Source organism: Manis javanica, chromosome 6 (genome assembly GCF_040802235.1).
Source record: "Manis javanica isolate MJ-LG chromosome 6, MJ_LKY, whole genome shotgun sequence".
Taxonomy (NCBI): domain Eukaryota; kingdom Metazoa; phylum Chordata; class Mammalia; order Pholidota; family Manidae; genus Manis; species Manis javanica.
In genome coordinates this window covers 17383877-17399269 of record NC_133161.1, presented here as the reverse complement: position 1 = coordinate 17399269, position 15393 = coordinate 17383877, and the positions used below count along the sequence as shown (strand labels likewise).

Here is a 15393-nt window from a genome sequence, read left to right as displayed (position 1 = left end):
CCATTAGTGGCTATTGCCAAACCACTCTACAAAGTGAATGTACCAATTTTTCTTTCTTATCCAAAATGTATAAGAATTTCTTTCTGCACATTATTAACAATTCATTTTGCAAGATTGAGTTTCCTTTACTTTACCCATTTATAGGCTGTGAACTAGTTTCAATGTTTTTTTTTATTATTGTTATTTTTTATTTTGGTATCACTGATCTACAATTACATGAGGAACATTATGTTTACTAGACTCCCCCCTTCACCAAGTCCCTCCAACATACCCCATTAGTCACTGTCCATCAGCATACTAAGATGCTATAAAATCACTACTTGTCTTCTCTGTGTTGCACAGTCCTCCCTGTGCCCCTCCACCACATTATACATGCTAATCTTAAGGCACCCTTTCTTCTTTCCCCCACCTTATCCCTGCCTCCCACCCATCCTCCTCAGTCCCTTTCCCTTTGGTACATGTTAGTCCATTCTTGGGTTCTGTGATTCTGCTGCTGTTTTGTTCCTTCAGTTTTTCCTTTGTTCTTATATTCCACATATGAGTAAAATCATTTGGTACTTGTCTTTCTCTGCCTGTCTTATTTCACTGAGCATAATACCCTCTAGCTCCATCCATGTTGTTGCAAATGGTAGGATTTGTTTTGTTCTTATGGCTGAATAATATTCCATTGTGTATATGTACCACATCTTCTTTATCCATTCATCTACTAATGGACATTTAGGTTGCTTTCATTTCTTGGCTATTGTAAACAGTGCTGTGATAAACATAGGGGTGTATCTGTCTTTTTCAAACTGTGCTGCTGCATTCTTAGGATAAATTCCTAGATGTTGGATTCCTGGGTCAAATGGTATTTCAATTTTGAGCTTTTTGAGGAACCTCCATACTGCTGTCCACAATGGTTGAACTAATTTACATTCCCACCAGCAGTGTAGGAGGGTTCCCCTTTCTCCACAACCTCACCAACATTTGTTGTTGTTTGTCTTTTGGATGGCGGTGATCCTTACTGGTGTGAGGTGATATCTCATTGTGGTTTTAATTTGCATTTCTCTGATGACTAGCGATGTGGAGCATCTTTTCATGTGTCTATTGGCCATCTGAATTTCTTCTTTGGAGAAGTGTCTCTTCAGCTCCTCTGCCCATTTTTTAATTGGATTGTTCACTTTCTGTTTGTTCAGGTGTGTGAGCTCTTTATGTATTTTGGATGTCAACCCTTTATTGGATCTGTCATTTATGAATATATTCTCCCATATTGTAGGATGCCATTTTGTTCTATTGATGGTGTCCTTTGCTGTACAGAAGCTTTTCAGCTTGATATAGTCCCACTTGTTCATTTTTGCTTTTGTTTCCCTTGTCCAGGGAGATATATTCATGAAGAAGTCGCTCATGCTTATGTCTAAAAGATTTTTGCCTATGTTTTTTTCTAAGAGTTTTATGGTTAGTTTCAATGTTTTAATTTGTATTTTCCCGATCACTGATGAGGCTGAGCAACATTTCAAGGTCTTTGGCCTTTGCATTTTCTCTTCTTTGCATTGTTATATCCTATTCCCATTTTTTACTGTGTTCTCTATCTGTTTCTCTTTCTCTCCACCTCAATTTATTTTTAAGTATTCTCTGATAGTCTAGAATCTAACCCTTTGCTTTATACATTGCATATTTTTTCTTGGCTGGTCATTTAACTTTGCATATGGTGGCTTTGCTTGAACAGAAGTTTTTACATCTTGAAGGAACCAAATTTTCTTTAGTTAAACTAAATTTCCTTAGTTTAGTTCTTACTTGATATATATATATATATATAAATGTTAGTTAGTTTTTTTGTGGTTAAAAAATGTTCCAAAATCTCAGTGGCTGTCCTGTTGCTCTAACCAAGCACAGCTCCTTGCATCTCTTCATTCTGGAACTCAAGCAGAAGAGTGGCCACAATCTGGGTGTATTGATTTCTGCACTGCTGTAACAGATTACCACAAACCAGGGGGCTGAAAACAACATGAATTTATTCTCCCACAGTTCGTGAGGCCAGGAGTACAAACCCAAGGTGTTGACAGGGTTGCTGACTTCTTCCGGAGGCTCTGAGGTAGAATCTGTTCCACGCCTCTCCAAGTTTCTGGTGGTCCCTGGCAATCCTTAGCACTCCTTGGCTTGCAGATGCACCACTCCAGTCTCTGCCTCTCTCTTCACATCCCCTTCTCCTCTGTGTCTCAAATCTCTCTCTGCCTTTTTATTATATGCTTGTCATTAGATTTGGGCCCACGGAGATAATTCAGTATGATCTCACTGCCAGATCTTAATGTAATTTCATCTGCAAAGACCCCATTTCCTAATCAGGTCACAGTCCCAGATTCTGGATGAATGTATCTTTGTGGGGGAGGTCATTCAGCCCACTCCATGGGGCATGTTGTCATGGCAAAGAGCAGATGCTCAAGGGCAAAAGCAAAGCATGCAGTGCCCCTTGAAGCCTTCACTGCAAACAGGCACGCAATCACCTCCCGCCTCATCCTAATGCTCAGAGCAGATCACAGGTCAAGTCCTCCTACAGACAGCACTGCACAGACACATGGCAACCAGTGTGAGTGCGTAATCCCTTTAAAAGAGGAAGTGATTAGTTGACTGCAATAATCTAATCTATCAAAGACTATGTTATTTCGTTTTTAAAATCAAAATATTCTGTGGCTTTTAACAAAAAGCAGCTGTCTTCCACCCCCACCCACCCATTCCTGTCACTATCCTCCTAAGCAGTGGCTCTCAACAGCTCAGTCTCCCTTTCTGGGCTTTAAATGTTGGGGTGTCAGTTCCCACACCTCTTCTCTTCCTTCACTCCTTGTATTGTTTCAGGTAACTTATTCATGGTTTAAAATACTGTCTATGAGAGGATGACTCTCAAATGTGTGTCTCAAGTCTCACCCTCTCCCCCAAATACCAGGTTTGGGTATCACATTACCTAGATGCACTTTCACCTGGATGTCTTTCACCAAATTACTGTGCCTAAAACATGTCTTCTATGATATCCACCCCTCCTTGCAAATCGACGCCTCCTTCCGTGATCCCCATTTCATTAAGTAAGTCTGCCATTCACTCAGTTAACAGGCCACAAAAGGAGACAGCTTTGAGCCCTCTCTTCTTCTCACCTCCCTCTTGCAAACCATCCGTGGGTCCTCAGGTATCCAGAATTCAGTGCTGCCTCAGTTCCCCGCCTGCAGTTGCCTTGGCCACGCCAGCACCTCTGCCAGGAGGCAGTCACATCCTCCTGCCGCTCTCCTGCAATCACGCTGCCTGTCCTACACAGGACAGCCTGGCTGATTTTTTTCTCCCAGCTCAACATCTTCCCGTGATTTTCTGTCTTACCCAGAACAAACCCAAAGTCCTTACCGTGGCTCCACAGCTCTGGATGGTCTGACCTGCCACTGGCCATCACTCCCCACCATTCCTTTAAGTCTCTCCAATTCCTTTAATTCCCACTACACTTGCTGTCGGGTGGTGGTGGTGGGGGGAGTCTTTCCTTCAAATGCACCCTCTGCTTGCTCCTTCCGTCATCTCACCCCTCTGTCAAACAACCTCAGAGAGGACGGCCCTGATTTTCTCTATTTCTCTACACTTTCCTTTATTTTCTTTATGGCGCTTTTCATTGCCTGACATTATGTATTTATGGAATAGCTAATGTGTTTATCTGTCTCCCTCCATCAAAATGTATTTCGCTCCCATGACTAGAACAGGCCCTGGCATGTGGTAGACACTCAATAAGTATTTGTTTGGTGAGTGAATAAACTATTTTTTTTGCGGGGGATGGGTGATATTTATTTTCATCGTTTTAGATAATATACTATCCCACTATTTATTAACATTTTAACAGCAGATGTGAAGTACTGATTTCTTGCTAAACAAAAATGAATTAAGCTTTCTGATCCACCATCATCCTAACATGTTCTTGCTCGTTATCCTCTGAATCTAATTACATCATCATTGTTTTGGGGAGACCAATATGCAGTGTTTGCATTATTATGACTGAAAATTTTTCTCACCATTGAACTATACAGTGTACAATGATCACTTTCCTTTCTCATACAAACATTTTACATTTCCTAGAACTATAATGATCTCAATATTATATTTCCTTTTTTTTCTATGCACCATTGCAAATGCTTTCCCCATGAACATTCCCAGCACTCTATCTACTTGACTTTTGCTTAAAGCATCCCTCCTGGTTCCTGGGCTCCCATCTCACTGGTTGCGTTCTTGACCGGCTCCGGTCCTGGAATTTTCTTTCACCATCATTCTAGGAACTCCCATTACCGCTGTCATGGAGGTTTGGATCCTCTCTGTTCCGGTCCTTGTCTTCCTTCTTGGTTTCTAGTTTCAGCCCAACTTTTCTTTTTTTTTTTTTCTTTGGGTAGAGCATATAACCTAAAGAACTTGATAACTTCAGAATGAAATACGTTTTCCTATATCATACTGGACTTCCAGTGGGCCTTTCGATCTGGAAACTTGTGTTCTTCCATCTGGGGAAAGTTTAATGTATTATTTCTTCGATAATTTCCTCCCTACAATTTTCTGTGTCCTCTTTTTCTGAAACACTCAGATGTTGGATTTTTTTTTTTTTTGAGAGGGCATCTCTCATATTTATTGATCAAATGGTTGTTAACAACAATAAAATTCTGTATAGGAGACTCAATGCACAATCATTAATCGACCCCAAGCCTAATTCTCAACAGTCTCCAATCTTCTGAAGCATAATGAACAAGTTCTTACATGGTGAACAAATTCTTACATAGTGAATAAGTTCTTACATGGTGAACAGTGCAAGGGCAGTCATATCACAGAAACTTTCAGTTTTGATCATGCATCATGAACTATAAACAATCAAGTCAGATATGATTATTCATTTGATTTTTATACTTGATTTATATGTGAATCCCACATTTCTCCCTTATTATTATTATTATTATTTTTTTAAATAAAATGCTGAACTGGTAGGTAGATGCAAGATAAAGGTAGAAAACATAATTTAGTGCTGTAAGAGGGCAAATGTAGATGATCAGGTCTGTGCCTATAGACTAAGTATTAATCCAAGCTGGACAAGGGCAACAAAACACCCACGGATGCAGGGGTGCGGTTCTAAGCCTCACCTCTGTTGATCCCCAATTTCTCACCTGATGGCCCCCCTGCGACTGTGCCTGTCTTAGTTTGTTCCTCCCTTGAGGAATCTTACCCGTCTCTGGCTAACTAGTCATCAGATGTTGGATTTTTTATTGATTCTCTGATGTTCTTACCTTTTCTCTCCCCCTTTCCATCTTGTCTTCTGCTTTTCTGGGAGATTTTTCTAAACTTTATTTTCCATATGTCGAATTTTTATAAATTTCTGCCATGGTGTTTTTCATGTCCCAGAGTTCTTTCCTGTTCTCTGAAAATGACTTTTGAAAGCATCTTTCTTTTGTTTTATGGCTATATCTTCTATTATCTCTCTGAGAATAGTGATTATAGTTGTCTTGAAATTTTCTTCTGTTTCTCACCCCACTTCTTTTTCTTCTGAGTTTCCTTTTTCTGCTGTTCTAGTGTCTCTTTCGGAGACTTTCCTTACCTTGATGTTCATATTTAAGAGCGAAGTGCTAAGCAGCCGATCGGAAGTTCCTGTTTATGAGTTCACTACAGGGCCCTGGGCAACAGCCAGATACCTCAAGGGTCCCTCAGATGTGTGTGCCTTTAGATCATGGGTATAACTGGTAGTGTCCTGGGAGCCCCACGAGTGAGAAGTGTTTTGGGGTTCACTGAGTAGACTTTCATTTTAAAGGTTTTTTCAAGACATGGTTTCTACCTTGCCCAGTGTTTGCCTGACATTCTGAGCCAGCACTTTTCTTCAGAGAATAAACTTCCAGTTTCTGTCTGGTTGGGAGAGGGGTTTTCGTGTGTGTGTGTATTTGTGTGTGCGTGTGTTTTGAGGGCAAGGGGTGGGGATGGATCTACACCTTTCACTGTACTCACTCAGGTTTTCAACCAAATCTGTTTTCTGCTCCATCCCTCACCTTCAGAGATTCCTGGGGCTTCCAAATCTTGAAGTTTTCCTGGTTCTGAGGCTTATTGGCTGCTTTCTTATAAGCTACTTTTTTAGACTTCTACTCCACAAGACCAGAGTCCTGCTTCTCAGCTCTGTTAAGTCTATTACAACCATCCATCCATTTTCTATATTCCAAAGTTTGGCTGACATCTAGACTCGGTGTTGACTCCTTTCCAGGACACTGATGTGATTTATTTATAATTTTTTACTTCTTTACTATCATTTTGGTGAGGTTTGGGGAAGGATCTGAATAAAAGAATGTCGTGCATTTGATCAGCTGAGTTTAACCACATCCTCAAAATTTTCAGTCTTTTCATTTGTAAATTCTGTTTTTTTTTTTATGATTTAAGAATCCTTCCATAACCTGTCATAAAAATGTCCACCTATATTTTTTCCTAATCATTTTTACATTTTGTTTTTCATGTAACCTAGTTTCTTTTAGTGTGGAGTGGGAATTTTGAATCTAATTTCATTGTTTCCACATAATCGATTGTAACTTTGCCATTAATAGAATAGTCTGCTCTTTTCTCCCTGACCTGTAATGAGTCTACTATTATTTTTAAAGTTTCCATATATGCTTGGGACTGTTTCTAGGCTCTCTACTTTATTCTATTGATCCATCTGTTTATTCTAGGTCCAATAACACCCAATTAGATTTGCCATAAAGAATCTCAGTACTTATTTTGATCTCTACTTTTCCATATGAATTTTAGGATTATTTCATCCAGTTCTACAAAATATATCATTTAGGGATTTTAGTTGGAATAATAAAATCACAGGTTAATTTTAGGAGAATTTACATCTTCACAGTTTTTAGGTTTGCCATTTATAAAAGTGATATATTTTACGACTTACGCAGGCTTCTTATGTCCTTAAATCCAGTTTTGTAATTTTCTTCACATGTTTTATTAAGTTTATTCCCAGGCGATGCACACTTTTGTTATTAATATGAGTAGTATATTTTCCATTATGTTTTAAAACTAGAGACAGCTGGATACAGGAACTCTGGATTTTTGCATACTGCACTAGATTCTAATAACCTTGCTGAACTCTATCAGTTCTAACATCTATGTTGGTTCTCTTGACTTTTCTACACTCATAATCATATCATAGCAAATAAAGACATTAGTTTTTCTTTCTAGTTCCAATAGCTCTTATTTCTTCTTGACTTTTTCTTTGCTTGGTTAGGCCCTCCAGCCCATGTTTTAATTGTAGAAGAGATAGTAGTCATCCTTGTCTTTTCATTGATTGTAACAAGAATATATTTACCATTTCATCATTAAGCATGCTGCTTGCTGTAGATTTCTGGTATAGGCCTGTCATGCTTATAAAGATTCTATGCTAGTTTTACAAGAGATTTTTTTTCTATAAATGATTACTAATCTTACCAAGTATTATTCCTTATCTATTAGATGATCTTTGTCTTTTCTTTTTAAAAAACTTTTAAACTGCTAATATTATATAACACAGTAATAGATTTTCAGATTTTGACCATCTCAGTATTGGCCTTTTTTTTAAATCCTTGGATTCAATATGCCATTTTTTTCCAGCTAGGTTCAAAAGTACACTTCATAATTTTTTATACTGTTTTTTGTTGTCCGATTTTGATATAAACATTCTACCAGTCTGATTTTATTGTTCTATAAACTTGAGTTTCTGGAAACATGTATTTCATTTGAATAAAAGAAGTGGGGGAATGTTTGTGGGGGGGAGGTTTCTGCCACCTGTTTCAAATGTTCAAAATACCGATTCTATTCAATAAAATAGATATTTTAAGCTGAAAGAATGTGTATTTCTCATGGAACTAAATGAAGTGACTTTAATGTGGAATGAAAAAAGTATGGCCTGCTTTTACTTTGCCCAAACTGATACACAGGCAAAATATAATTGCTCACCCCTGCTCCGTATGACTGGTAACACTCAGCTGGGACTGAAAAAATACAACGAATCATCCAGATGTTTCCAGAAATCTCTTTAGATTTGTTATGGTTTGATCAGGTAGATACAGCCTATGCTAGACAAGCTGTTATTTATCTGGAAGTCTCCAAGTGAGAAATACATTCCACAGAAATTTCCTATATGAATCCTGTGTATTTTTACTTCTGAAAAAAAGTGAATACTGTGAAAACAAAATTTCCCATGGCAGAGACTAGCAACATGTATTTTTTTTCTTTCTTTTTAATTCCTGATTGTTTTACAAAAAGTAAAAAGACAATGAAAAAAGAATTTTTCTTTATCATGGTGTATATTACATGAACTTTGTTAAATTATTCTTCCAACTATGTAGTTCCTCTACGTAAGTCTATTTTCAAATACATGAAATAGGCTGAATGGTTTTTCATCAAGTATACCCTGCATATGAAGTATTCAGAATTTATCTAGGGAAACATACTTCTCTCTTCCAAAGACAGAACCCAAATATATTTAGCCATTTATCATGTAAACACCAGGCAAAATGCGTGCCCTTTCCATGTTTCCTGCTGATAATATTTTTCCCATTTGTTGCACAATTTCTCTTTCCTCTGGAAAGCTGGTCCTTATTTTATTTATAGATTGCAAATTATGCTCTAATGCTGCTGTTCAACCAAAGGGCATTACCCAGACAAATGCTGCTTAGGATAGAATCAGCAGCGGCCACGGAAAACAGTGCATTGAAACAGGCCTCACTGAGTCATGGACTGTGGTGCCTGGAGATCACAGGCCCCAAATGTCTCTGGACACAGATCATATCTTCACACAGATGTACAGACTGAGTTGTTTTCAGAACTCTTGAGTGTCTGCCCTACAATGTCTTCAAGCTCAGCAGTCTACCAGACTGTGAAGTATTATTCTATGTTTACACCCTGTCCAGAGATGGGGCATCCCCAGCAGCAAACTGGTCGGTGTTCCTGAAGCTTATTTGCAAATCCCTTATTTGGGATCAGAAAACATTTTCCCATCAGCACAACTTTACAAATGGTGGTACTCCACAAATGCTTGGTTGAGCCACAGTGTACTTGAAATGCAGCATTGGCTGTACTGTTCCCACCACCCATTATTTATTCTGCTTCCCTGGGAAAGTGCATTCTGAGTTCTAACTTGGGATGCCTGAAGCTCACCTCTCTCTCTGCCTGGCAGCCTTTGCTGTGACGTTTTTGGTCTGGGCTGCAGTTAGTGCTTGGGAAGAGTGGATGGGTAGCCTTCCCAAGAAAGGGATGAGTGGAGGGTTGGCGGAGGTGCTTCCTGGTAATTGTTAATGCTGGAAGGCTGAAGAAGGAAACCATCCGCGTGGATCAATCACTTCCCAAGTCTTCTGAAGGAGTCACAAAAGGCAAGGACTTTTTCCTAAGTAGAGATAATTTCTGAGCCTGATCTTCATAAACAGGGAAAGGTTTATACAGTAAAACCTAAGATTTTTTTGGAGACCAAACTTCTGTCCTTGGAATTCGCCAAGGAAATATTTTAACTCTTTTCGGGCAGTGATGAAACAGCCTCTTAACGCACAGCAATAACGAGGCATAAATCTAGTTCCTAGCCCCAGGCCTGACAAATAGTAAGTGCTCATAATTTTTTGTCATCGTTATTGAATTAACTACTGATTGACTAATGAGTGAGTTTGATATTGAAAAGCACAGATTGTATGCACTTCATTCTAATTAATTCGGCATCTCCTTAGTCTGACCCTCTCACCACACACATCCTACTAATGAAGAGTTGGTTGGAGTACTTTCGAGAAGTCACTAGAACTTCAGTGTCATCTCTGGATTGTGTATCCATTTACACCAGCCCTAAAGCAGGTGCTGGATCACTTCACACCCTCTCTGTTGTGCACAATTTCTAGCAACATCTCCCTGTTGCCAAATCTGAGGAAACAAGGGGCAGGGGTGCTGAAGAAAGTGATACAGAAAATCGGCGAGGATTGCCAAGCCTGTATGACCTTGCCTGGCTGACTTTCTGGCACTATGCTTATTCTGGAAAACATTACCTACTAAAAAAGACCTCAGCTTTTTTTTTTTGTCAGCTGTTTTTATAACACATGTAGACATATTTTAGGGGGCTGTGCCTCTTTCAGCTTAGAACTCAGTCTGTACACCAGACCCAGGTCCTGGCCATTTCAGGCTTTAAAATTACATAACAACTTAATTTCATTTTATATAGACAACTACTTTGAAAAGAAATATGCTATGAAGACTCCCCATGATTAAAAATCCTTCCTTACCCCCAACCCCCAAAAATCCTATAGACGGTTACCTTTTAGTCTCATAGGCTGTGCTGCCCTTTAAAGTTGCATTTGTGTTCTACGAGACAGCCTCTTTCTCCAAGATTAACATTTCTTATGATCGTTTCTGACAATGGATTCACTTCCAGAGGCCTTGCTAAGGATAACCAAAAAAGGGCATGTAGCTGGCTGGTTTTGGCAGCCTGCACGCTGTTTCAGAGCTTTTTAGGTCTTGGTTTTTCTGATGAGTGATTTCCTGAGCATGCCTAGGGAATGACAGGCATCTCCACAGGCAGGCTGCATCCACCTCGGCCGGGTGTCGTCATTGGCTGCCTATTAGAGAAACTACAGGACAATGCATACCACCGACTGCCGACTGTAAACATAGGGGATGTGTGTTCACTTAGCATGGACTTCTGGGAGGGGCTACGGGAGGGCGGTCTGGAGTTTTATTGAATAGAGCACTGTGTCTTGGGCTGCCTGCCTGCCTGCCCTCTCGCTGTGCTCCTGCTTAAAGAAATCAGTCCTTCCTTTCCGACTTAGTCCCGGGGAAGAAGTTTCAGCCTACGAGGTAAGGCACAAAGGGCTTTCTTTTAATTTCTGCCAGAGAGTTCTGGGGACTGTCTCCGGGTTTCAGTCAGCACTCCTGGCCAAGGTAGCGGGAGGTGCAAGATCGTGAAACCAATAAGCCATGCATATTCTGAGAGCCAGACTGGGCTTCGCTGCCCTGCAGATGTTCCCGGAAGACAAACAGGATGAGGTTTCCAGTTTTGTTCCTGGAGTGGGGATGAGAGGAGAGATCGTATAGAGAGGTGTGTTCAGGGACCTCCGGCGACTTTGACCAGGGTAGCCTTTTGTTCAGGAAGTACTGGGGACCGTGCTTGATAGCCAGAGACTAGTGTCAGGAGGCGTGCTGGGCAGTTGGCTCACGCTCACAGTCCCTCCTGCAATTTTACTATCAGAGATTCAAAGAGGTTTTGCTTTAAAAACAACCTTTTAGGTTGATGAAAAGCCAAAAAGTGATGATCTTTAACTAAAGGCATTTACACTTAATTCTGCTATCAGCATACAGAACAGGGCTTCCAGAGCTGCACGGAGATACGGTCAGAGGTGGGAAGAGCAGTGACATTTTGCACCGGTTGGGTTAAGGAAACTGATATGATACTTGCTAAGACAGAAGATGCCTACTCCTATAAAACCTAATAATGAAATAATACATGTGCTAGGGGGTGTGTTTTTAGACATCGCATTTAACATCCTACCAAAATAATTCTTAAGATCTATTATTTTCTGTTTGAAAGTGTGCCTGTGTGTTTTACTAGAGAGTTCAAAACCATGTAGTTTGCAAATGTATTCCGAAAAGGGAGGAAACAGGCTTTCATTTCAAGATAGTCAGACATATTTGGGCATCTTAAACAGTAGTACAAGGCAGTTAGATGGTAGTAGCCTGGAATTCCTTTTAGAAAGAGCGGATTGTAAAGGGTGGGGGAATTTTAGTGCTGTAGCAATACATGGTCAAAAAAAGTGCATGAGAACAAAGTACTTAGTCTTCATAGATTCCTTCTGTTAACAGGGCTCTACAGATGGACTTGTAAACTGAAATGGTAAAATCCTTCTCATAGGTTTGACAAAACCAGACATGTATGGATAGAACTTAGGTGAAGACTGGGTGGTATGTGGCAAGAAAGGAAAGTCTGGTCATTTTTTAATAAACCTGGATATTAAAAGTTTCCAGCTCCAGATGACTGACTCAGTTTGATTTTACTCTACGGAGTGAGGTGGTTTTGTGTTGAGATCCATTCAATGATCTTTTCTCTTTGTATTTAGAAGTCTGGGGGTAAGCTTCTTGAGAATGCCTCTTTTTCCTTGTAGGAATGATATATGAGAACAGGATTCCTTGTGAATTTCTTTTCTTGCAACAGTTCTAAAAGTGAAAGAAAGGCTGCAGGCAAAAGCTATAGTTTGATTATTGTCCTTCCCTCAAAGAGATCAAGTTCCAAACTATTTTCACAGTGTTTTTAATGTCAATCAAAATATGGAGAGCCATTTCTTTTTCATCTGTTCTCTAAACCATGTAGGGAATGCAGTTTGGAAGGAAATCTATAATCTTGGGATTTGAGGATAAATTCCATTTTGAAACCGACATCTCCAGATCCCTGAAAATTCGAACTTTGCTACCACACTCTCCTGTCTCCATATGTTCCCACCCCTTCAACAACCCCAAAAACACATTTTTTGAAATAATGCTTTAGGTGTTCTACTCTATGTAGAGCAAAGGGATTTGATATTTTAATTCATGTTGAACTTTAGGCAGCTCTTTGTGCTACTTTCCTCCGGTTGAATATCAGCTAGAACACATCTCCCCAAGTGGGGAGGTCAGTGGAGCACAATGAGACCACAGTGCAAGAACTTTGATTTTATTAAAATTATTTTAATAAGGAGAAATGTGATGGCAAAAGCCTGGAACAAAAAAGTCACTAATAAAAAGTTGATCTCAGCATACACAAGGAATGTCAGATGAATTGATCTGTAGGTAACATGCTGCATTGTTCCCATTGTTCAAAGCCAATAGAATGTGCAGCTGGAATAATTCAGATCAAAGAGTTCTTGAAGTACCATTCTTGCATTAAAGTAAAGAGAAGAAGCACCAGGTTCAAACTGCAGCTTAAAGGCTTTCATTGAGATACATATATGCATGCCCTGCAGGTGAGGCTATTAACAATTCTAAACAACTTCTGTGACTGCCTTGAGGATCTCCTGATCTGGGGCAGGCAGAATAGGCTGGTCTCTCACTCTCACTATGGAAAGTTCCAGAATCTACCCTGGGTATTCTCTGTTCTGATAAATTAAATACACCTCGGTAGGCCTTTTCTTAAAAACACATGTAGTTGTCTCCACTGTCATTTTCATGGTAGCATGGTTACTAGTCAGTCATTGTTGAGCAAGGCAAAAACGTGGCTTCAAGATGGGCATGAAAAGGGATCAGCTCTTTCTCCATCTGCCTGCAGTCTATCCCATATCTCAGAAATGTCGTGGGGCGAGGCCATGGTGTGGGGCCGGGGAAAATGCTGACAAAGTGGCATGCAGATGGCATGGTGGGACTAAGGAGGAGGTTTAGAACGATGCTGCCGAAGGATCTCCAGACCTGAAAGGAGTTTTCTGGGTAAAAGATCCTGAAAATAGATCCATTAGCTCCTTTTGAATGTCCTTCCTCTGTCAAGCTAATCCAAGCTTGTTACTGGAGAGACACCCATAGATGCTGAGTAGTTGGATAATTTAGAGATACTTGTAACCCAGACTTACCTCATGAGCACGACGAGAGCTCAGTCCCAGTACTGGTTCCTCTATTTCAATAGCCCTGACCTCTGAGGTGGTCATCAACTCTCTGACCTCATCTGGAGAATGGGCCTTCTTGTGCTTCTGCTTCCCATAGGGCTTAAGATGACCAAACAAGATAAGGCCGTTTGCCCCTCTTCTCTGCAGGCTACACGCTCCAGACTGCGATGTGCGTCCTCCGGACGCTGTGCTCATCTTAGCTGGTGTTCTCCACTTCTTACCTATTATCCCTAATTATTTGCTCCTTCCTCATATTTGATGTCCCATGAATGGCACCTTCTGCATGCTAGTTCTTTCTAGAAGCCTGAGCCCAGAGGCCAGGGAATACTGGTCCACCTCAGTGTTGTCTAAATTTTGGCTTTGATGATGGGAGTCAGGAGGACACAGTATCAGGAGGCAGAATAAGGTGGGTTGTCAGTGGTGCGAGGCCATATCCAGGAACCAGGAACCCTGAGATCAGTTGAGTAGAAGACCAATGACAAGGTGCTGACAACAGAAAGGCCTTAGTAAATGAGGCAGCTTCTCTGCCTCCAGCCAAAAGCATGGAACTAATCCCAGCATGTCAAGCCTGGGCCTTGCAGGGAGGGTGAGGTAATCGGGAGCACCTGGCTGTGGTTCCTGTTGGTATTGAGACCAGACTGCTCCAGGGATCCGGCCTCTCACCTCTGTTTGCCTCAGTCTTCAGTAGCTGGCTCTCCTATACCTGCCCCGGTTGGCACCCCTAACTGCCCCACCCCCAGTCCTCCGCCTCTACCAGCTCCCCTAGCAACTCCGTCCCCAGGCCATCAGGGCCTTCCCTGATCCAACACTGACAGTTCACCATGGCCCAGCTTCTTTATTCTCAGAGGCAGAGAGAGGAAAGCGAGGGCAAACAGACAGATACGAGCTATTTCCATTGTCAAGAGCCACCCTGCTCCTCACCCCCAAACTCCCAGTTGGCTTTTGGTGGGTGAGTGTTGGGAGACAGGCAGAAAGGATGGTGATGGCTGAGGAAGAGGCCCTGGGGCCGGTCCTGCCAGCTGTTCTTCCCCGTATTGTTGTGGGTTCCTTGGGGAACCTGATGAAAACAAAATCTGGGAGATCTTTTGTGACTGATGGGTGAGAAACTTGATTCCCACCAGAGACAAGGGTGGATGGGATCAAAGCATGAGTGGAGGGGTTCTTGCTTGATCCCCCAATTCTTTGGAAGGAAGAAAAGAAGGTGTAAATACACAGATATATAGAAAGAGATTGCCTCATAAGGCCTCCATTTCAGAGGCTGGAGATCATCTCTAGGGAAGCTGTTTTCTGTGGGGAGCACAAGGGGCCGCAGGAGCCAGGAACGGCTGCTCTTAAGTGTCTGCTAAGAGAGCACCAAGAGCCTAATAAAAGGACTGCTCAGCAGCAGGGAGGGAATAGTTGAAGTAAAATATTTATTTTTGGATATTTTGAGTGAATTGGGTGTTTTTAGTAAGCACTCCTTTTAGTACATGGATTTCCTTTAAAACATATATGTATTTCAGTGATGGATAACTTGAAGATAAATTGCTTTTTAATCATTTCCTGAGGCTTCTGGCATTGTTTTGTGAGTATGCAGATGAAAGCCTTGACTATAAGGAAACCATCTCACTTGGAGAGGGACATATTAAGTAGGAATATATAATTAGTTCCTTTTACCCACATGTAACATTCCCTCTCACTAGACGCAAGCTGAGGAATTTAGCAGATCCCACCTGTGCTAAAGATGGGCAGGACTGGGACAAAGTGCCCAGGGGGTCCCTAGGCTGGAAGCATCAAGGACATTAGCTCATTGATGTCAGGAGGGTCTAAGCCAGCA

General features: G+C 41.1%; 1 protein-coding gene across 4 annotated transcripts in view; it reads left to right on the top strand.

Annotated features, from left to right (window-relative positions):
- Window positions 1-10554: 10554 nt before the first annotated feature.
- CALD1 (caldesmon 1) overlaps window positions 10555-15393 on the top strand; it is a 183319-nt gene continuing 178480 nt past the window's right edge. The window contains exon 1 of one of the 4 annotated variants that reach the window (XM_037019671.2): window positions 10555-10812. The gene's annotated coding sequence lies outside the window, so the exon portion shown is untranslated. The remainder of the gene's footprint in view (window positions 10813-15393) is intronic. The other 3 variants (XM_017659375.3, XM_017659379.3, XM_017659380.3) reach the window with 3 other exon arrangements.